Here is a 23,323-nt window from a genome sequence, read left to right on the forward strand (position 1 = left end):
TGGTCTCGCTGATGGGACGGCGGGCGTCCGGCGCGCCCAGCTCCCCGAGGCGCGAGGGGCGTGTCCAGCGGCGACTTCCTTTCTCGGCGTCCACGTGACCGGAGGTTAGGCAGGCGCCCCCTGGGACGCCGCTTGGCGGGACAACGACCCCCGAGGCGGACACGGCAAGGTGGTGCGCTCGGCAGGGGTGGGGGTGCTGAGGCTCGGCAGTCCCGGGGCTTGCGGCAGCTGCTTCCTCACACCACGGGGCTGAGGGCCAGCGCCCGGAAGGGAGTGAGGCTGCGTTGGGAGACAGCCGGGCTCCTGAGACCGCCTGTGTGGTCTCGCTGCGGCTCGGGGGCCTTCGGGAGCTAGGGACCCTCAGGCCACCCGGCGCAGCAGGGGCCCTTGACTCGGGCCGGTGGCGGTTGGGCGTCCCAGGACGCTATTATGTTCAGTTTGGTGCAGGAAGCTGATGACGCCCAGGAGGTAAGGGCAGAGGCGGTCCTGAGAGTGGAGGTGGTGCCGGCGATGTCGGACGTCACGGAGGTGGTGGCGTTTGTGAGTGGGGACGAGAGGTTGGCGGCAGGCCAGGAACTTTGTCCGCACCCTGACTTGGGGAGAGAGGAGGGGGTGCTGGCTGAGGAGCAGATCGTGCGGGACGACCAGAGTGCCCTGCAGCAGTGGGCAGAGGGTGTGGAGCCCCGGGAAGGGGAGGAGGGGGACCTGCAGGGTGAGTTGGTGGCACCGGAGCAGGACGTGGTGCAGTGGGCGGGCGTCGTGCAGGCGGTGAGGACGGTGGCAGGGTATGACTTGTTTCTGGCCGTGGATGAGCTCTTCCCAGATCTGGAGGTGGGGAGGCACGAGGAGGTGATGAGCGAAGAGCTGTTGGTGGAGGAAGAGGATCATGAGTTTGTGCAAGGGCCAGACGAGGAGGAAGAGTGGCAGGAGGAGGAGGAGGAAGAGTGGCAGGAGGAGGAGGAGGAAGAGTGGCAGGAGGAGGAGGACGAGGAGGAGGAGCAGCAGCAACTGGAGGAGGAGGAGGAGGAGGACGAGGAGGAGGACGATATGGAGGAGTTGGAGGACGAGGAGGAGGAGCAGCAACTGGAGGAGGAGGAGGAGGACGTGGAGGAGGACGATATGGAGGAGGTTGAGGATGAGACCGAGCAGGGGGAGGAGGAGGCGGAGGAGGAGGCCGAGGAGGGGTTGATTGAGCAGGAAATCAGTGGCCTGGAGCAGTATGTCCTGGAGGGCAAGGACATCTTGCAGCCAGTGGAGGTGGTGGGTGAGGCTGAGCAAGAGTTAGAGGGAGAAGCAGAAGCAAAAGCTCCAGCAGAGGAGCCAGGGGAGCAGGAGCAGGCAGAGTCAGGGCAGGGTGGCAAGTGCACCTGGTCCCCACTGGAGGTGCTCCGGGCCCTTCAGTTAGAGATGGAGCCGGTGAACTTGGAAGCCAGCAGGGCCTTCTGTCGGCTCAAGCGCAAGACATGGCAGAGGCGCCGTCCCTATTTAGAACTGAGGAGCACCACCATTCAGCGCATCCCCGGATTCTGGGCCAAAGCTGTATCCTTGATGGTAGACGCGGGGGACCACAGTGTGCCCGCCCCAGTGAAGGAGAGAGCCACCAGCGGGGAGAGGTAGTTCAGCAAGGAAATAGACACACGGCAGTCAGTGTCGCGCAGGGACCACAGTCTGATGCAAAAGCTCGGAGACGCCCTTTGAACACGCAGCTCCCACCGAAACCCTTCCTGGGGGTCCAGGGCCGCAGCCGCAGGTCAGAATCAAGCCCAGAAGAACGGCCAGAGTTGTCTGCAGGCGGCTCTCGTGCCCGCAGGTCCTTCTCAGAGTCTTGCCACGGCCGAGGCCGTCTCTGGGTCCGAGTCCTGAGACATTGTCAGGAATGTGTGATGTGCAGAAATAGAGATGTCCTGTGGAGCCCTGAGCGGGCAAGGATGCAGGGCAGATCAAAGTGTGTCAGGAAGCGGAGTCAGCCAGAGTGGGGGCAGACACGTGCGGGCCTCAAGAGCCTTTGTGCTCCTCTGGCCTGCTTCGGGCGCGGATGGACGTGGGGGCCTTGCCAGAGGATAGAGGGATCGGGCCAAGCCAGGTGCTTGTGTAGATGCGCTGCATGTGCTAGTTGTTTGTCGTCCAGCTTGCAGCGTGCAGGCTCCTTGACCCACAGCAGTTTGCGAACCACCCGGAATTGTCAGCCATGATGAGTGACCAAGACGAAGCCATGCTCAGCCACATGACCAATTTGAAGGTGAGCCTGCACAGACCAGGGCTAGGGAGGTAGGGGGCTTGGGAAAGTGACCTATCCCTGCTGGCAGGGAGGCGGTGGGTGTCTCCTACAGGAGACGTCTTCCCCCGCGCCCCTTCCCCCACCCACCCTTGTTCTATACAGGTGGAGGACGTGAGGCAGGCCAGCGAGGGCTGCAAGATGATGCTGTTCTTTCGCAGCAACCCCTACTTCCGCAACAGTGTGATCGTGAAGGAGTATGTCGTCAGCATCACAGGTGAGTGGAGGCTCCCCGCACGGGCGGCAGCAGGAGGCGGTTAGAAGTTGACAGGCAGTGCGCCCCTGTCCCCATGCTCCTCGTGCTGCAGGATACCGGGCGTCCCATTCCACTGCCATTCATTGGCACCGGCATTATGAAAGACAGGCCTACAGACGCAGGCACCAGAACAGCAGCCTTAACTTCTTCAACTGGTTCTCTGACCACAACCTGGCCGGATCTGGCCGGATCGCTGAGGTAAGGACTCGGTGCCTAATGCCGTAAGAGAGCTTGGTGTGTTCCCCAGCGTCTGGGCTTTGTAACCAGATGCCTGCCCTGTCGTGCCGAGACGTGACTCCCCCGATAGATCATCAGTGAGGACGTGTGGCCCAACCCCCTGAAGTACTATGTGAGGAGGTCGGCACCAGGAGACGGCACGTACAGGAGCACAGGTGAGGGGACGCGCGCTGGGCACAACGCGCGCAGGGCACACGCCAGGTAACTGGGATGTTGTTGTGTCACATGGACACCCTGTGGCTGGGAAGACTACAGCCCCGGAGGCCCGGTCGTGCGGGCATCGGGATGATCCAGGAAGTCCGGAGCACTGCAGTGCCAACTCTGTTCCGGCCGGGGAGGCTGAGCGAGGGTGTGGGAGTGTGCCTGTCCACCACCACTCAGAATCAAAGCAGGTGCATTGTCCCGCTCCTCCGAACCCGCTCTCCTGGCCACCAACCCCAACCTCGGCCTGCCCCACCCTTCCTTAACGGGACTGTCCCACCGTGTTCTTCCTACATCCCTTCGCACAATTGCCGGGAGATATTCTTCTTGCGAAGCCTGAGGCTTCTCTGCCACCGCGTCCCTCCGTTGGTCCTCAGAGCCGTCATGTATGTCCTCAGGTGTCTCCTTCTTCCTACGCGGGACATCCTGAGAGCGCTGTCCGTGACAGAGGGCTTGTGGTGGGACTTGTTGAACACGGGGCTGGGGGAAACTGAGGAGAAGCGATCCCAGTGGTACAGTGACCCACTTGGCGGGGGAGGCCGTCGAGCCATTGTTCAGTACTCTGGCAGTGCTCAGAGGAGGCGATACGTACGAGGTTTGCGTGTTCAGGGCACCTCCCAAAGTGTGAGATACCTAGGAGGGACCGTCACTCGATTTCCAAACCCAGGTAGTGCACGGAAGGAGCTTTTGCAGATACAAATGTGTTTTCAATCAAACACCATTTTCCTGCACGTGAAACAGGTGCAGAAACAGCCTCCGGGAAGGCATTGACACCTAGAGCCACGCGGAGCGGGGAATGAAAGGGATGGAAAAAGCAAGCTCATCAACTGTGTTTGTCCGTGTGTATTTGTTCCTTGGGCAAGATAAATGAAGAGCATCAAGCTGTGTGTGTCTGTGTGCTGTCCGTGGCTTGGTTTGGGCCTCTCCGTTGCCTGCCTGGGAATGTCCAGTCCCTCTGCGGCCTGGGCTTGCACAGTTGCGGAAGTGTGTTTAAGTGTTTCTAGGGGTGGGTGGGTGAGTGGGTGGCGGCGTGAGAGGGCAGAATTCTTCCCTGGTGGCGCAGGCTGGGGAGGAGGAAGAACTGGGAGAAAGTCCACTGCATAGGGTCTTCCCGTTTTCCCGAGGAAGATAAGGTACTTCAAAGAAAAGGCTTTTGGAGCAAGGGCCTCAAGGTCCAGTGCTGGGACCTACGGGAAGATAGATTAGCTAGCACCCTCCCTGTGGGCAGTCGGGGCTCACACCTTGACGGCAGGCAACCAGGTGGGAGGCTTCACAGTTCCGCTCACAGAGGAACCAAATGCCCTCCCTAGAAGCCTGAGCACAGTGTATTTGGCCGTGAGGACCTCCCCGTGCGCCGTAGGATTCGGATCCACGTTTCGCGAGTGGGTGGATAGGGTGCATGCAGGGACTCTGGGCAAGGGAGGCAAGCCATGTGGGAAGTGGGTCAGTATAGTATGCTCAATTGGGGATGAATCCGACGCTGGAAGGGTGAGTGGCCAAGGGGACGAGGAGAAGCAGAGTGCCTGCGCCCTAGGTGTCACACACAGCGCCCCCGCACACTGAGCCACTCGTGCGCGCGCACACAGACACAGGCGCGCACACACGGAGGCACAGGCATGGACACGAAGTTGTGTTGGGCAGTCTCTGGCCCGTGATGCCCACAGTCAGTACATGTGGCCCATTTGGGGGCCCTTCTACATTTGCTCACATGGAAATGGCCTCCTGCAAGCAGGAGGGTTGCTTTGCCGCGTCTTTGTGTGCAGGCCTTCTTCTGCAACCCAGTAATCCTGAAGCAATATCAAGTCACCCTTCTTTCTGGCCGCTGAGACCCAAGGCGTGGATGGGCGAGAGAGTGGGAATGAGGGAAAGAGAGAGGGCAAGAGCCATGGGAAACGCAAAAGGACCGTTCCAGTGACAGAAGGAGCCCGTTTCTAGGCCGCGCTGGTCCTGTGAACTCAAGTCGACCAGAACGGGGGCTCCAGTCCCCTCCAGCCACAGGCCTTCCCTTTGGCTGTAGCTTCAATCTCAGATATCCCATATCCCGGGATAACCTCTCCTGCCCGCCGTGTTTGTCCCCGTGGCTTTTACGAGGGCTCCCTGTGATGCAGTGGGAACCAAATTCTGCAGGGGGAAGTGTGATTGGACTTGAGAAGGAGCCCAGCAGGCAGAGATCGCCAGGACAGCCGTGGATGCCAAGACAGGAGCCGGGCGTCCTGACGAACGCTTGGCTCCGGGTGCGAGGCCGAAATGGCACGGCGCGCGTGAGCCGGGGGCTTCGCAGGGTTGCTCCCAGGGTGGTCTCGCTGATGGGACCGCGGGCGTCCGGCGCGCCCAGCCCCCCGAGGCGCGAGGGGCGTGTCCAGCGGCGACTTCCTTTCTCGGCGTCCACGTGACCGGAGGTTAGGCAGGCGCCCCCTGGGACGCCGCTTGGCGGGACAACGACCCCCGAGGCGGACACGGCAAGGTGGTGCGCTCGGCAGGGGTGGGGGTGCTGAGGCTCGGCAGTCCCGGGGCTTGCGGCAGCTGCTTCCTCACACCACGGGGCTGAGGGCCAGCGCCCGGAAGGGAGTGAGGCTGCGTTGGGAGACAGCCGGGCTCCTGAGACCGCCTGTGTGGTCTCGCTGCGGCTCGGGGGCCTTCGGGAGCTAGGGACCCTCAGGCCACCCGGCGCAGCAGGGGCCCTTGACTCGGGCCGGTGGCGGTTGGGCGTCCCAGGACGCTATTATGTTCAGTTTGGTGCAGGAAGCTGATGACGCCCAGGAGGTAAGGGCAGAGGCGGTCCTGAGAGTGGAGGTGGTCCCGGCCATGGCGGACGTCACGCAGGTGGTGGCGTTTGTGAGTGGGGACGAGAGGTTGGCGGCAGGCCAGGAACTTTGTCCGCACCCTGACTTGGGGAGAGAGGAGGGGGTGCTGGCTGAGGAGCAGATCGTGCGGGACGACCAGAGTGCCCTGCAGCAGTGGGCAGAGGGTGTGGAGCCCCGGGAAGGGGAGGAGGGGGACCTGCAGGGTGAGTTGGTGGCACCGGAGCAGGACGTGGTGCAGTGGGCGGGCGTCGTGCAGGCGGTGAGGACGGTGGCAGGGTATGACTTGTTTCTGGCCGTGGATGAGCTCTTCCCAGATCTGGAGGTGGGGAGGCACGAGGAGGTGATGAGCGAAGAGCTGTTGGTGGAGGAAGAGGATCATGAGTTTGTGCAAGGGCCAGACGAGGAGGAAGAGTGGCAGGAGGAGGAGGAGGAAGAGTGGCAGGAGGAGGAGGAGGAAGAGTGGCAGGAGGAGGAGGACGAGGAGGAGGAGCAGCAGCAACTGGAGGAGGAGGAGGAGGAGGACGAGGAGGAGGACGATATGGAGGAGTTGGAGGACGAGGAGGAGGAGCAGCAACTGGAGGAGGAGGAGGAGGACGTGGAGGAGGACGATATGGAGGAGGTTGAGGATGAGACCGAGCAGGGGGAGGAGGAGGCGGAGGAGGAGGCCGAGGAGGGGTTGATTGAGCAGGAAATCAGTGGCCTGGAGCAGTATGTCCTGGAGGGCAAGGACATCTTGCAGCCAGTGGAGGTGGTGGGTGAGGCTGAGCAAGAGTTAGAGGGAGAAGCAGAAGCAAAAGCTCCAGCAGAGGAGCCAGGGGAGCAGGAGCAGGCAGAGTCAGGGCAGGGTGGGAAGTGCACCTGGTCCCCACTGGAGGTGCTCCGGGCCCTTCAGTTAGAGATGGAGCCGGTGAACTTGGAAGCCAGCAGGGCCTTCTGTCGGCTCAAGCGCAAGACATGGCAGAGGCGCCGTCCCTATTTAGAACTGAGGAGCACCACCATTCAGCGCATCCCCGGATTCTGGGCCAAAGCTGTATCCTTGATGGTAGACGCGGGGGACCACAGTGTGCCCGCCCCAGTGAAGGAGAGAGCCACCAGCGGGGAGAGGTAGTTCAGCAAGGAAATAGACACACGGCAGTCAGTGTCGCGGCAGTGACCACAGTCTGATGCAAAAGCTCGGAGACGCCCTTTGAACACGCAGCTCCCACCGAAACCCTTCCTGGGGGTCCAGGGCCGCAGCCGCAGGTCAGAATCAAGCGCAGAAGAACGGCCAGAGTTGTCTGCAGGCGGCTCTCGGGCCCGCAGGTCCTTCTCAGAGTCTTGCCACGGCCGAGGCCGTCTCTGGGTCCGAGTCCTGAGACATTGTCAGGAATGTGTGATGTGCAGAAATAGAGATGTCCTGTGGAGCCCTGAGCGGGCAAGGATGCAGGGCAGATCAAAGTGTGTCAGGAAGCGGAGTCAGCCAGAGTGGGGGCAGACACGTGCGGGCCTCAAGAGCCTTTGTGCTCCTCTGGCCTGCTTCGGGCGCGGATGGACGTGGGGGCCTTGCCAGAGGATAGAGGGATCGGGCCAAGCCAGGTGCTTGTGTAGATGCGCTGCATGTGCTAGTTGTTTGTCGTCCAGCTTGCAGCGTGCAGGCTCCTTGACCCACAGCAGTTTGCGAACCACCCGGAATTGTCAGCCATGATGAGTGACCAAGACGAAGCCATGCTCAGCCACATGACCAATTTGAAGGTGAGCCTGCACAGACCAGGGCTAGGGAGGTAGGGGGCTTGGGAAAGTGACCTATCCCTGCTGGCAGGGAGGCGGTGGGTGTCTCCTACAGGAGACGTCTTCCCCCGCGCCCCTTCCCCCACCCACCCTTGTTCTATACAGGTGGAGGACGTGAGGCAGGCCAGCGAGGGCTGCAAGATGATGCTGTTCTTTCGCAGCAACCCCTACTTCCGCAACAGTGTGATCGTGAAGGAGTATGTCGTCAGCATCACAGGTGAGTGGAGGCTCCCCGCACGGGCGGCAGCAGGAGGCGGTTAGAAGTTGACAGGCAGTGCGCCCCTGTCCCCATACTCCTCGTGCTGCAGGATACCGGGCGTCCCATTCCACTGCCATTCATTGGCACCGGCATTATGAAAGACAGGCCTACAGACGCAGGCACCAGAACAGCAGCCTTAACTTCTTCAACTGGTTCTCTGACCACAACCTGGCCGGATCTGGCCGGATCGCTGAGGTAAGGACTCGGTGCCTAATGCCGTAAGAGAGCTTGGTGTGTTCCCCAGCGTCTGGGCTTTGTAACCAGATGCCTGCCCTGTCGTGCCGAGACGTGACTCCCCCGATAGATCATCAGTGAGGACGTGTGGCCCAACCCCCTGAAGTACTATGTGAGGAGGTCGGCACCTGGAGACGGCACGTACAGGAGCACAGGTGAGGGGACGCGCGCTGGGCACAACGCGCGCAGGGCACACGCCAGGTAACTGGGATGTTGTTGTGTCACATGGACACCCTGTGGCTGGGAAGACTACAGCCCCGGAGGCCCGGTCGTGCGGGCATCGGGATGATCCAGGAAGTCCGGAGCACTGCAGTGCCAACTCTGTTCCGGCCGGGGAGGCTGAGCGAGGGTGTGGGAGTGTGCCTGTCCACCACCACTCAGAATCAAAGCAGGTGCATTGTCCCGCTCCTCCGAACCCGCTCTCCTGGCCACCAGCCCCAACCTCGGCCTGCCCCACCCTTCCTTAACGGGACTGTCCCACCGTGCTCTTCCTACAACCCTTCGCACAATTGCCGGGAGATATTCTTCTTGCGAAGCCTGAGGCTTCTCTGCCACCGCGTCCCTCTGTTGGTCCTCAGAGCCGTCATGTATGTCCTCAGGTGTCTCCTTCTTCCTACGCGGGGCATCCTGAGAGCGCTGTCCGTGACAGAGGGCTTGTGGTGGGACTTGTTGAACACGGGGCTGGGGGAAACTGAGGAGAAGCGATCCCAGTGGTACAGTGACCCACTTGGCGGGGGAGGCCGTCGAGCCATTGTTCAGTACTCTGGCAGTGCTCAGAGGAGGCGATACGTACGAGGTTTGCGTGTTCAGGGCACCTCCCAAAGTGTGAGATACCTAGGAGGGACCGTCACTCGATTTCCAAACCCAGGTAGTGCACGGAAGGAGCTTTTGCAGATACAAATGTGTTTTCAATCAAACACCATTTTCCTGCACGTGAAACAGGTGCAGAAACAGCCTCCGGGAAGGCATTGACACCTAGAGCCACGCGGAGCGGGGAATGAAAGGGATGGAAAAAGCAAGCTCATCAACTGTGTTTGTCCGTGTGTATTTGTTCCTTGGGCAAGATAAATGAAGAGCATCAAGCTGTGTGTGTCTGTGTGCTGTCCGTGGCTTGGTTTGGGCCTCTCCGTTGCCTGCCTGGGAATGTCCAGTCCCTCTGCGGCCTGGGCTTGCACAGTTGCGGAAGTGTGTTTAAGTGTTTCTAGGGTTGGGTGGGTGAGTGGGTGGCGGCGTGAGAGGGCAGAATTCTTCCCTGGTGGCGCAGGCTGGGGAGGAGGAAGAACTGGGAGAAAGTCCACTGCATAGGGTCTTCCCGTTTTCCCGAGGAAGATAAGGTACTTCAAAGAAAAGGCTTTTGGAGCAAGGGCCTCAAGGTCCAGTGCTGGGACCTACGGGAAGATAGATTAGCTAGCACCCTCCCTGTGGGCAGTCGGGGCTCACACCTTGACGGCAGGCAACCAGGTGGGAGGCTTCACAGTTCCGCTCACAGTGGAACCAAATGCCCTCCCTAGAAGCCTGAGCACAGTGTATTTGGCCGTGAGGACCTCCCCGTGCGCCGTAGGATTCGGATCCACGTTTCGCGAGTGCGTGGATAGGGTGCATGCAGGGACTCTGGGCAAGGGAGGCAAGCCATGTGGGAAGTGGGTCAGTATAGTATGCTCAATTGGGGATGAATCCGACGCTGGAAGGGTGAGTGGCCAAGGGGACGAGGAGAAGCAGAGTGCCTGCGCCCTAGGTGTCACACACAGCGCCCCCGCACACTGAGCCACTCGTGCGCGCGCACACAGACACAGGCGCGCACACACGGAGGCACAGGCATGGACACGAAGTTGTGTTGGGCAGTCTCTGGCCCGTGATGCCCACAGTCAGTACATGTGGCCCATTTGGGGGCCCTTCTACATTTGCTCACATGGAAATGGCCTCCTGCAAGCAGGAGGGTTGCTTTGCCGCGTCTTTGGGTGCAGGCCTTCTTCTGCAACCCAGTAATCCTGAAGCAATATCAAGTCACCCTTCTTTCTGGCCGCTGAGACCCAAGGCGTGGATGGGCGAGAGAGTTGGAATGAGGGAAAGAGAGAGGGCAAGAGCCATGGGAAACGCAAAAGGACCGTTCCAGTGACAGAAGGAGCCCGTTTCTAGGCCGCGCTGGTCCTGTGAACTCAAGGCGACCAGAACGGGGGCTCCAGTCCCCTCCAGCCACAGGCCTTCCCTTTGGCTGTAGCTTCACTCTCAGATATCCCATATCCCGGGATAACCTCTCCTGCCCGCCGTGTTTGTCCCCGTGGCTTTTACGAGGGCTCCCTGTGATGCAGTGGGAACCAAATTCTGCAGGGGGAAGTGTGATTGGACTTGAGAAGGAGCCCAGCAGGCAGAGATCGCCAGGACAGCCGTGGATGCCAAGACAGGAGCCGGGCGTCCTGACGAACGCTTGGCTCCGGGTGCGAGGCCGAAATGGCACGGCGCGCGTGAGCCGGGGGCTTCGCAGGGTTGCTCCCAGGGTGGTCTCGCTGATGGGACGGCGGGCGTCCGGCGCGCCCAGCTCCCCGAGGCGCGAGGGGCGTGTCCAGCGGCGACTTCCTTTCTCGGCGTCCACGTGACCGGAGGTTAGGCAGGCGCCCCCTGGGACGCCGCTTGGCGGGACAACGACCCCCGAGGCGGACACGGCAAGGTGGTGCGCTCGGCAGGGGTGGGGGTGCTGAGGCTCGGCAGTCCCGGGGCTTGCGGCAGCTGCTTCCTCACACCACGGGGCTGAGGGCCAGCGCCCGGAAGGGAGTGAGGCTGCGTTGGGAGACAGCCGGGCTCCTGAGACCGCCTGTGTGGTCTCGCTGCGGCTCGGGGGCCTTCGGGAGCTAGGGACCCTCAGGCCACCCGGCGCAGCAGGGGCCCTTGACTCGGGCCGGTGGCGGTTGGGCGTCCCAGGACGCTATTATGTTCAGTTTGGTGCAGGAAGCTGATGACGCCCAGGAGGTAAGGGCAGAGGCGGTCCTGAGAGTGGAGGTGGTGCCGGCGATGTCGGACGTCACGGAGGTGGTGGCGTTTGTGAGTGGGGACGAGAGGTTGGCGGCAGGCCAGGAACTTTGTCCGCACCCTGACTTGGGGAGAGAGGAGGGGGTGCTGGCTGAGGAGCAGATCGTGCGGGACGACCAGAGTGCCCTGCAGCAGTGGGCAGAGGGTGTGGAGCCCCGGGAAGGGGAGGAGGGGGACCTGCAGGGTGAGTTGGTGGCACCGGAGCAGGACGTGGTGCAGTGGGCGGGCGTCGTGCAGGCGGTGAGGACGGTGGCAGGGTATGACTTGTTTCTGGCCGTGGATGAGCTCTTCCCAGATCTGGAGGTGGGGAGGCACGAGGAGGTGATGAGCGAAGAGCTGTTGGTGGAGGAAGAGGATCATGAGTTTGTGCAAGGGCCAGACGAGGAGGAAGAGTGGCAGGAGGAGGAGGAGGAAGAGTGGCAGGAGGAGGAGGAGGAAGAGTGGCAGGAGGAGGAGGACGAGGAGGAGGAGCAGCAGCAACTGGAGGAGGAGGAGGAGGAGGACGAGGAGGAGGACGATATGGAGGAGTTGGAGGACGAGGAGGAGGAGCAGCAACTGGAGGAGGAGGAGGAGGACGTGGAGGAGGACGATATGGAGGAGGTTGAGGATGAGACCGAGCAGGGGGAGGAGGAGGCGGAGGAGGAGGCCGAGGAGGGGTTGATTGAGCAGGAAATCAGTGGCCTGGAGCAGTATGTCCTGGAGGGCAAGGACATCTTGCAGCCAGTGGAGGTGGTGGGTGAGGCTGAGCAAGAGTTAGAGGGAGAAGCAGAAGCAAAAGCTCCAGCAGAGGAGCCAGGGGAGCAGGAGCAGGCAGAGTCAGGGCAGGGTGGCAAGTGCACCTGGTCCCCACTGGAGGTGCTCCGGGCCCTTCAGTTAGAGATGGAGCCGGTGAACTTGGAAGCCAGCAGGGCCTTCTGTCGGCTCAAGCGCAAGACATGGCAGAGGCGCCGTCCCTATTTAGAACTGAGGAGCACCACCATTCAGCGCATCCCCGGATTCTGGGCCAAAGCTGTATCCTTGATGGTAGACGCGGGGGACCACAGTGTGCCCGCCCCAGTGAAGGAGAGAGCCACCAGCGGGGAGAGGTAGTTCAGCAAGGAAATAGACACACGGCAGTCAGTGTCGCGGCAGTGACCACAGTCTGATGCAAAAGCTCGGAGACGCCCTTTGAACACGCAGCTCCCACCGAAACCCTTCCTGGGGGTCCAGGGCCGCAGCCGCAGGTCAGAATCAAGCCCAGAAGAACGGCCAGAGTTGTCTGCAGGCGGCTCTCGGGCCCGCAGGTCCTTCTCAGAGTCTTGCCACGGCCGAGGCCGTCTCTGGGTCCGAGTCCTGAGACATTGTCAGGAATGTGTGATGTGCAGAAATAGAGATGTCCTGTGGAGCCCTGAGCGGGCAAGGATGCAGGGCAGATCAAAGTGTGTCAGGAAGCGGAGTCAGCCAGAGTGGGGGCAGACACGTGCGGGCCTCAAGAGCCTTTGTGCTCCTCTGGCCTGCTTCGGGCGCGGATGGACGTGGGGGCCTTGCCAGAGGATAGAGGGATCGGGCCAAGCCAGGTGCTTGTGTAGATGCGCTGCATGTGCTAGTTGTTTGTCGTCCAGCTTGCAGCGTGCAGGCTCCTTGACCCACAGCAGTTTGCGAACCACCCGGAATTGTCAGCCATGATGAGTGACCAAGACGAAGCCATGCTCAGCCACATGACCAATTTGAAGGTGAGCCTGCACAGACCAGGGCTAGGGAGGTAGGGGGCTTGGGAAAGTGACCTATCCCTGCTGGCAGGGAGGCGGTGGGTGTCTCCTACAGGAGACGTCTTCCCCCGCGCCCCTTCCCCCACCCACCCTTGTTCTATACAGGTGGAGGACGTGAGGCAGGCCAGCGAGGGCTGCAAGATGATGCTGTTCTTTCGCAGCAACCCCTACTTCCGCAACAGTGTGATCGTGAAGGAGTATGTCGTCAGCATCACAGGTGAGTGGAGGCTCCCCGCACGGGCGGCAGCAGGAGGCGGTTAGAAGTTGACAGGCAGTGCGCCCCTGTCCCCATGCTCCTCGTGCTGCAGGATACCGGGCGTCCCATTCCACTGCCATTCATTGGCACCGGCATTATGAAAGACAGGCCTACAGACGCAGGCACCAGAACAGCAGCCTTAACTTCTTCAACTGGTTCTCTGACCACAACCTGGCCGGATCTGGCCGGATCGCTGAGGTAAGGACTCGGTGCCTAATGCCGTAAGAGAGCTTGGTGTGTTCCCCAGCGTCTGGGCTTTGTAACCAGATGCCTGCCCTGTCGTGCCGAGACGTGACTCCCCCGATAGATCATCAGTGAGGACGTGTGGCCCAACCCCCTGAAGTACTATGTGAGGAGGTCGGCACCTGGAGACGGCACGTACAGGAGCACAGGTGAGGGGACGCGCGCTGGGCACAACGCGCGCAGGGCACACGCCAGGTAACTGGGATGTTGTTGTGTCACATGGACACCCTGTGGCTGGGAAGACTACAGCCCCGGAGGCCCGGTCGTGCGGGCATCGGGATGATCCAGGAAGTCCGGAGCACTGCAGTGCCAACTCTGTTCCGGCCGGGGAGGCTGAGCGAGGGTGTGGGAGTGTGCCTGTCCACCACCACTCAGAATCAAAGCAGGTGCATTGTCCCGCTCCTCCGAACCCGCTCTCCTGGCCACCAGCCCCAACCTCGGCCTGCCCCACCCTTCCTTAACGGGACTGTCCCACCGTGCTCTTCCTACAACCCTTCGCACAATTGCCGGGAGATATTCTTCTTGCGAAGCCTGAGGCTTCTCTGCCACCGCGTCCCTCTGTTGGTCCTCAGAGCCGTCATGTATGTCCTCAGGTGTCTCCTTCTTCCTACGCGGGGCATCCTGAGAGCGCTGTCCGTGACAGAGGGCTTGTGGTGGGACTTGTTGAACACGGGGCTGGGGGAAACTGAGGAGAAGCGATCCCAGTGGTACAGTGACCCACTTGGCGGGGGAGGCCGTCGAGCCATTGTTCAGTACTCTGGCAGTGCTCAGAGGAGGCGATACGTACGAGGTTTGCGTGTTCAGGGCACCTCCCAAAGTGTGAGATACCTAGGAGGGACCGTCACTCGATTTCCAAACCCAGGTAGTGCACGGAAGGAGCTTTTGCAGATACAAATGTGTTTTCAATCAAACACCATTTTCCTGCACGTGAAACAGGTGCAGAAACAGCCTCCGGGAAGGCATTGACACCTAGAGCCACGCGGAGCGGGGAATGAAAGGGATGGAAAAAGCAAGCTCATCAACTGTGTTTGTCCGTGTGTATTTGTTCCTTGGGCAAGATAAATGAAGAGCATCAAGCTGTGTGTGTCTGTGTGCTGTCCGTGGCTTGGTTTGGGCCTCTCCGTTGCCTGCCTGGGAATGTCCAGTCCCTCTGCGGCCTGGGCTTGCACAGTTGCGGAAGTGTGTTTAAGTGTTTCTAGGGGTGGGTGGGTGAGTGGGTGGCGGCGTGAGAGGGCAGAATTCTTCCCTGGTGGCGCAGGCTGGGGAGGAGGAAGAACTGGGAGAAAGTCCACTGCATAGGGTCTTCCCGTTTTCCCGAGGAAGATAAGGTACTTCAAAGAAAAGGCTTTTGGAGCAAGGGCCTCAAGGTCCAGTGCTGGGACCTACGGGAAGATAGATTAGCTAGCACCCTCCCTGTGGGCAGTCGGGGCTCACACCTTGACGGCAGGCAACCAGGTGGGAGGCTTCACAGTTCCGCTCACAGAGGAACCAAATGCCCTCCCTAGAAGCCTGAGCACAGTGTATTTGGCCGTGAGGACCTCCCCGTGCGCCGTAGGATTCGGATCCACGTTTCGCGAGTGGGTGGATAGGGTGCATGCAGGGACTCTGGGCAAGGGAGGCAAGCCATGTGGGAAGTGGGTCAGTATAGTATGCTCAATTGGGGATGAATCCGACGCTGGAAGGGTGAGTGGCCAAGGGGACGAGGAGAAGCAGAGTGCCTGCGCCCTAGGTGTCACACACAGCGCCCCCGCACACTGAGCCACTCGTGCGCGCGCACACAGACACAGGCGCGCACACACGGAGGCACAGGCATGGACACGAAGTTGTGTTGGGCAGTCTCTGGCCCGTGATGCCCACAGTCAGTACATGTGGCCCATTTGGGGGCCCTTCTACATTTGCTCACATGGAAATGGCCTCCTGCAAGCAGGAGGGTTGCTTTGCCGCGTCTTTGGGTGCAGGCCTTCTTCTGCAACCCAGTAATCCTGAAGCAATATCAAGTCACCCTTCTTTCTGGCCGCTGAGACCCAAGGCGTGGATGGGCGAGAGAGTGGGAATGAGGGAAAGAGAGAGGGCAAGAGCCATGGGAAACGCAAAAGGACCGTTCCAGTGACAGAAGGAGCCCGTTTCTAGGCCGCGCTGGTCCTGTGAACTCAAGTCGACCAGAACGGGGGCTCCAGTCCCCTCCAGCCACAGGCCTTCCCTTTGGCTGTAGCTTCAATCTCAGATATCCCATATCCCGGGATAACCTCTCCTGCCCGCCGTGTTTGTCCCCGTGGCTTTTACGAGGGCTCCCTGTGATGCAGTGGGAACCAAATTCTGCAGGGGGAAGTGTGATTGGACTTGAGAAGGAGCCCAGCAGGCAGAGATCGCCAGGACAGCCGTGGATGCCAAGACAGGAGCCGGGCGTCCTGACGAACGCTTGGCTCCGGGTGCGAGGCCCAAATGGCACGGCGCGCGTGAGGCGGGGGCTTCGCAGGGTTGCTCCCAGGGTGGTCTCGCTGATGGGACCGCAGGCGTCCGGCGCGCCCAGCCCCCCGAGGCGCGAGGGGCGTGGCCAGCGGCGACTTCCTTTCTCGGCGTCCACGTGACCGGAGGTTAGGCAGGCGCCCCCTGGGACGCCGCTTGGCCGGACAACGACCCCGGAGGCGGACACGGCAAGGTGGTGCGCTCGGCAGGGGTGGGGGTGCTGAGGCTCGGCAGTCCCGGGGCTTGCGGCAGCTGCTTCCTCACACCACGGGGCTGAAGGCCAGCGCCCGGAAGGGAGTGAGGCTGCGTTGGGAGACAGCCGGGCTCCTGAGACCGCCTGTGTGGTCTCGCTGCGGCTCGGGGGCCTTCAGGAGCTAGGGCCCCTCAGGCCACCCGGCGCAGCAGGGGCCCTTGACTCGGGCCGGTGGCGGTTGGGCGTCCCAGGACGCTATTATGTTCAGTTTGGTGCAGGAAGCTGATGACGCCCAGGAGGTAAGGGCAGAGGCGGTCCTGAGAGTGGAGGTGGTCCCGGCCATGGCGGACGTCACGCAGGTGGTGGCGTTTGTGAGTGGGGACGAGAGGTTGGCGGCAGGCCAGGAACTTTGTCCGCACCCTGACTTGGGGAGAGAGGAGGGGGTGCTGGCTGAGGAGCAGATCGTGCGGGACGACCAGAGTGCCCTGCAGCAGTGGGCAGAGGGTGTGGAGCCCCGGGAAGGGGAGGAGGGGGACCTGCAGGGTGAGTTGGTGGCACCGGAGCAGGACGTGGTGCAGTGGGCGGGCGTCGTGCAGGCGGTGAGGACGGTGGCAGGGTATGACTTGTTTCTGGCCGTGGATGAGCTCTTCCCAGATCTGGAGGTGGGGAGGCACGAGGAGGTGATGAGCGAAGAGCTGTTGGTGGAGGAAGAGGATCATGAGTTTGTGCAAGGGCCAGACGAGGAGGAAGAGTGGCAGGAGGAGGAGGAGGAAGAGTGGCAGGAGGAGGAGGAGGAAGAGTGGCAGGAGGAGGAGGACGAGGAGGAGGAGCAGCAGCAACTGGAGGAGGAGGAGGAGGAGGACGAGGAGGAGGACGATATGGAGGAGTTGGAGGTCGAGGAGGAGGAGCAGCAACTGGAGGAGGAGGAGGAGGACGTGGAGGAGGACGATATGGAGGAGGTTGAGGATGAGACCGAGCAGGGGGAGGAGGAGGCGGAGGAGGAGGCCGAGGAGGGGTTGATTGAGCAGGAAATCAGTGGCCTGGAGCAGTATGTCCTGGAGGGCAAGGACATCTTGCAGCCAGTGGAGGTGGTGGGTGAGGCTGAGCAAGAGTTAGAGGGAGAAGCAGAAGCAAAAGCTCCAGCAGAGGAGCCAGGGGAGCAGGAGCAGGCAGAGTCAGGGCAGGGTGGGAAGTGCACCTGGTCCCCACTGGAGGTGCTCCGGGCCCTTCAGTTAGAGATGGAGCCGGTGAACTTGGAAGCCAGCAGGGCCTTCTGTCGGCTCAAGCGCAAGACATGGCAGAGGCGCCGTCCCTATTTAGAACTGAGGAGCACCACCATTCAGCGCATCCCCGGATTCTGGGCCAAAGCTGTATCCTTGATGGTAGACGCGGGGGACCACAGTGTGCCCGCCCCAGTGAAGGAGAGAGCCACCAGCGGGGAGAGGTAGTTCAGCAAGGAAATAGACACACGGCAGTCAGTGTCGCGGCAGTGACCACAGTCTGATGCAAAAGCTCGGAGACGCCCTTTGAACACGCAGCTCCCACCGAAACCCTTCCTGGGGGTCCAGGGCCGCAGCCGCAGGTCAGAATCAAGCCCAGAAGAACGGCCAGAGTTGTCTGCAGGCGGCTCTCGGGCCCGCAGGTCCTTCTCAGAGTCTTGCCACGGCCGAGGCCGTCTCTGGGTCCGAGTCCTGAGACATTGTCAGGAATGTGTGATGTGCAGAAATAGAGATGTCCTGTGGAGCCCTGAGCGGGCAAGGATGCAGGGCAGATCAAAGTGTGTCAGGAAGCGGAGTCAGCCAGAGTGGGGGCAGACACGTGCGGGCCTCAAGAGCCTTTGTGCCCCTCTGGCCTGCTTCGGGCGGGGATGGACGTGGGGGCCTTGCCAGAGGATAGAGGGATCGGGCCAAGCCAGGTGCTTGTGTAGATGCGCTGCATGTGCTAGTTGTTTGTCGTCCAGCTTGCAGCGTGCAGGCTCCTTGACCCACAGCAGTTTGCGAACCACCCGGAATTGTCAGCCATGATGAGTGACCAAGACGAAGCCATGCTCAGCCACATGACCAATTTGAAGGTGAGCCTGCACAGACCAGGGCTAGGGAGGTAGGGGGCTTGGGAAAGTGACCTATCCCTGCTGGCAGGGAGGCGGTGGGTGTCTCCTACAGGAGACGTCTTCCCCCGCGCCCCTTCCCCCACCCACCCTTGTTCTATACAGGTGGAGGACGTGAGGCAGGCCAGCGAGGGCTGCAAGATGATGCTGTTCTTTCGCAGCAACCCCTACTTCCGCAACAGTGTGATCGTGAAGGAGTATGTCGTCAGCATCACAGGTGAGTGGAGGCTCCCCGCACGGGCGGCAGCAGGAGGCGGTTAGAAGTTGACAGGCAGTGCGCCCCTGTCCCCATACTCCTCGTGCTGCAGGATACCGGGCGTCCCATTCCACTGCCATTCATTGGCACCGGCATTATGAAAGACAGGCCTACAGACGCAGGCACCAGAACAGCAGCCTTAACTTCTTCAACTGGTTCTCTGACCACAACCTGGCCGGATCTGGCCGGATCGCTGAGGTAAGGACTCGGTGCCTAATGCCGTAAGAGAGCTTGGTGTGTTCCCCAGCGTCTGGGCTTTGTAACCAGATGCCTGCCCTGTCGTGCCGAGACGTGACTCCCCCGATAGATCATCAGTGAGGACGTGTGGCCCAACCCCCTGAAGTACTATGTGAGGAGGTCGGCACCTGGAGACGGCACGTACAGGAGCACAGGTGAGGGGACGCGCGCTGGGCACAACGCGCGCAGGGCACACGCCAGGTAACTGGGATGTTGTTGTGTCACATGGACACCCTGTGGCTGGGAAGACTACAGCCCCGGAGGCCCGGTCGTGCGGGCATCGGGATGATCCAGGAAGTCCGGAGCACTGCAGTGCCAACTCTGTTCCGGCCGGGGAGGCTGAGCGAGGGTGTGGGAGTGTGCCTGTCCACCACCACTCAGAATCAAAGCAGGTGCATTGTCCCGCTCCTCCGAACCCGCTCTCCTGGCCACCAGCCCCAACCTCGGCCTGCCCCACCCTTCCTTAACGGGACTGTCCCACCGTGCTCTTCCTACAACCCTTCGCACAATTGCCGGGAGATATTCTTCTTGCGAAGCCTGAGGCTTCTCTGCCACCGCGTCCCTCTGTTGGTCCTCAGAGCCGTCATGTATGTCCTCAGGTGTCTCCTTCTTCCTACGCGGGGCATCCTGAGAGCGCTGTCCGTGACAGAGGGCTTGTGGTGGGACTTGTTGAACACGGGGCTGGGGGAAACTGAGGAGAAGCGATCCCAGTGGTACAGTGACCCACTTGGCGGGGGAGGCCGTCGAGCCATTGTTCAGTACTCTGGCAGTGCTCAGAGGAGGCGATACGTACGAGGTTTGCGTGTTCAGGGCACCTCCCAAAGTGTGAGATACCTAGGAGGGACCGTCACTCGATTTCCAAACCCAGGTAGTGCACGGAAGGAGCTTTTGCAGATACAAATGTGTTTTCAATCAAACACCATTTTCCTGCACGTGAAACAGGTGCAGAAACAGCCTCCGGGAAGGCATTGACACCTAGAGCCACGCGGAGCGGGGAATGAAAGGGATGGAAAAAGCAAGCTCATCAACTGTGTTTGTCCGTGTGTATTTGTTCCTTGGGCAAGATAAATGAAGAGCATCAAGCTGTGTGTGTCTGTGTGCTGTCCGTGGCTTGGTTTGGGCCTCTCCGTTGCCTGCCTGGGAATGTCCAGTCCCTCTGCGGCCTGGGCTTGCACAGTTGCGGAAGTGTGTTTAAGTGTTTCTAGGGTTGGGTGGGTGAGTGGGTGGCGGCGTGAGAGGGCAGAATTCTTCCCTGGTGGCGCAGGCTGGGGAGGAGGAAGAACTGGGAGAAAGTCCACTGCATAGGGTCTTCCCGTTTTCCCGAGGAAGATAAGGTACTTCAAAGAAAAGGCTTTTGGAGCAAGGGCCTCAAGGTCCAGTGCTGGGACCTACGGGAAGATAGATTAGCTAGCACCCTCCCTGTGGGCAGTCGGGGCTCACACCTTGACGGCAGGCAACCAGGTGGGAGGCTTCACAGTTCCGCTCACAGTGGAACCAAATGCCCTCCCTAGAAGCCTGAGCACAGTGTATTTGGCCGTGAGGACCTCCCCGTGCGCCGTAGGATTCGGATCCACGTTTCGCGAGTGCGTGGATAGGGTGCATGCAGGGACTCTGGGCAAGGGAGGCAAGCCATGTGGGAAGTGGGTCAGTATAGTATGCTCAATTGGGGATGAATCCGACGCTGGAAGGGTGAGTGGCCAAGGGGACGAGGAGAAGCAGAGTGCCTGCGCCCTAGGTGTCACACACAGCGCCCCCGCACACTGAGCCACTCGTGCGCGCGCACACAGACACAGGCGCGCACACACGGAGGCACAGGCATGGACACGAAGTTGTGTTGGGCAGTCTCTGGCCCGTGATGCCCACAGTCAGTACATGTGGCCCATTTGGGGGCCCTTCTACATTTGCTCACATGGAAATGGCCTCCTGCAAGCAGGAGGGTTGCTTTGCCGCGTCTTTGGGTGCAGGCCTTCTTCTGCAACCCAGTAATCCTGAAGCAATATCAAGTCACCCTTCTTTCTGGCCGCTGAGACCCAAGGCGTGGATGGGCGAGAGAGTTGGAATGAGGGAAAGAGAGAGGGCAAGAGCCATGGGAAACGCAAAAGGACCGTTCCAGTGACAGAAGGAGCCCGTTTCTAGGCCGCGCTGGTCCTGTGAACTCAAGGCGACCAGAACGGGGGCTCCAGTCCCCTCCAGCCACAGGCCTTCCCTTTGGCTGTAGCTTCACTCTCAGATATCCCATATCCCGGGATAACCTCTCCTGCCCGCCGTGTTTGTCCCCGTGGCTTTTACGAGGGCTCCCTGTGATGCAGTGGGAACCAAATTCTGCAGGGGGAAGTGTGATTGGACTTGAGAAGGAGCCCAGCAGGCAGAGATCGCCAGGACAGCCGTGGATGCCAAGACAGGAGCCGGGCGTCCTGACGAACGCTTGGCTCCGGGTGCGAGGCCGAAATGGCACGGCGCGCGTGAGCCGGGGGCTTCGCAGGGTTGCTCCCAGGGTGGTCTCGCTGATGGGACGGCGGGCGTCCGGCGCGCCCAGCTCCCCGAGGCGCGAGGGGCGTGTCCAGCGGCGACTTCCTTTCTCGGCGTCCACGTGACCGGAGGTTAGGCAGGCGCCCCCTGGGACGCCGCTTGGCGGGACAACGACCCCCGAGGCGGACACGGCAAGGTGGTGCGCTCGGCAGGGGTGGGGGTGCTGAGGCTCGGCAGTCCCGGGGCTTGCGGCAGCTGCTTCCTCACACCACGGGGCTGAGGGCCAGCGCCCGGAAGGGAGTGAGGCTGCGTTGGGAGACAGCCGGGCTCCTGAGACCGCCTGTGTGGTCTCGCTGCGGCTCGGGGGCCTTCGGGAGCTAGGGACCCTCAGGCCACCCGGCGCAGCAGGGGCCCTTGACTCGGGCCGGTGGCGGTTGGGCGTCCCAGGACGCTATTATGTTCAGTTTGGTGCAGGAAGCTGATGACGCCCAGGAGGTAAGGGCAGAGGCGGTCCTGAGAGTGGAGGTGGTGCCGGCGATGTCGGACGTCACGCAGGTGGTGGCGTTTGTGAGTGGGGACGAGAGGTTGGCGGCAGGCCAGGAACTTTGTCCGCACCCTGACTTGGGGAGAGAGGAGGGGGTGCTGGCTGAGGAGCAGATCGTGCGGGACGACCAGAGTGCCCTGCAGCAGTGGGCAGAGGGTGTGGAGCCCCGGGAAGGGGAGGAGGGGGACCTGCAGGGTGAGTTGGTGGCACCGGAGCAGGACGTGGTGCAGTGGGCGGGCGTCGTGCAGGCGGTGAGGACGGTGGCAGGGTATGACTTGTTTCTGGCCGTGGATGAGCTCTTCCCAGATCTGGAGGTGGGGAGGCACGAGGAGGTGATGAGCGAAGAGCTGTTGGTGGAGGAAGAGGATCATGAGTTTGTGCAAGGGCCAGACGAGGAGGAAGAGTGGCAGGAGGAGGAGGAGGAAGAGTGGCAGGAGGAGGAGGAGGAAGAGTGGCAGGAGGAGGAGGACGAGGAGGAGGAGCAGCAGCAACTGGAGGAGGAGGAGGAGGAGGACGAGGAGGAGGACGATATGGAGGAGTTGGAGGACGAGGAGGAGGAGCAGCAACTGGAGGAGGAGGAGGAGGACGTGGAGGAGGACGATATGGAGGAGGTTGAGGATGAGACCGAGCAGGGGGAGGAGGAGGCGGAGGAGGAGGCCGAGGAGGGGTTGATTGAGCAGGAAATCAGTGGCCTGGAGCAGTATGTCCTGGAGGGCAAGGACATCTTGCAGCCAGTGGAGGTGGTGGGTGAGGCTGAGCAAGAGTTAGAGGGAGAAGCAGAAGCAAAAGCTCCAGCAGAGGAGCCAGGGGAGCAGGAGCAGGCAGAGTCAGGGCAGGGTGGCAAGTGCACCTGGTCCCCACTGGAGGTGCTCCGGGCCCTTCAGTTAGAGATGGAGCCGGTGAACTTGGAAGCCAGCAGGGCCTTCTGTCGGCTCAAGCGCAAGACATGGCAGAGGCGCCGTCCCTATTTAGAACTGAGGAGCACCACCATTCAGCGCATCCCCGGATTCTGGGCCAAAGCTGTATCCTTGATGGTAGACGCGGGGGACCACAATGTGCCCGCCCCAGTGAAGGAGAGAGCCACCAGCGGGGAGAGGTAGTTCAGCAAGGAAATAGACACACGGCAGTCAGTGTCGCGGCAGTGACCACAGTCTGATGCAAAAGCTCGGAGACGCCCTTTGAACACGCAGCTCCCACCGAAACCCTTCCTGGGGGTCCAGGGCCGCAGCCGCAGGTCAGAATCAAGCCCAGAAGAACGGCCAGAGTTGTCTGCAGGCGGCTCTCGGGCCCGCAGGTCCTTCTCAGAGTCTTGCCACGGCCGAGGCCCTCTCTGGGTCCGAGTCCTGAGACATTGTCAGGAATGTGTGATGTGCAGAAATAGAGATGTCCTGTGGAGCCCTGAGCGGGCAAGGATGCAGGGCAGATCAAAGTGTGTCAGGAAGCGGAGTCAGCCAGAGTGGGGGCAGACACGTGCGGGCCTCAAGAGCCTTTGTGCTCCTCTGGCCTGCTTCGGGCGGGGATGGACGTGGGGGCCTTGCCAGAGGATAGAGGGATCGGGCCAAGCCAGGTGCTTGTGTAGATGCGCTGCATGTGCTAGTTGTTTGTCGTCCAGCTTGCAGCGTGCAGGCTCCTTGACCCACAGCAGTTTGCGAACCACCCGGAATTGTCAGCCATGATGAGTGACCAAGACGAAGCCATGCTCAGCCACATGACCAATTTGAAGGTGAGCCTGCACAGACCAGGGCTA

This window comes from Miniopterus schreibersii (genome assembly GCF_964146895.1).
Source record: "Miniopterus schreibersii genome assembly, chromosome: Y".
In the NCBI taxonomy this organism is placed as follows: domain Eukaryota; kingdom Metazoa; phylum Chordata; class Mammalia; order Chiroptera; family Miniopteridae; genus Miniopterus; species Miniopterus schreibersii.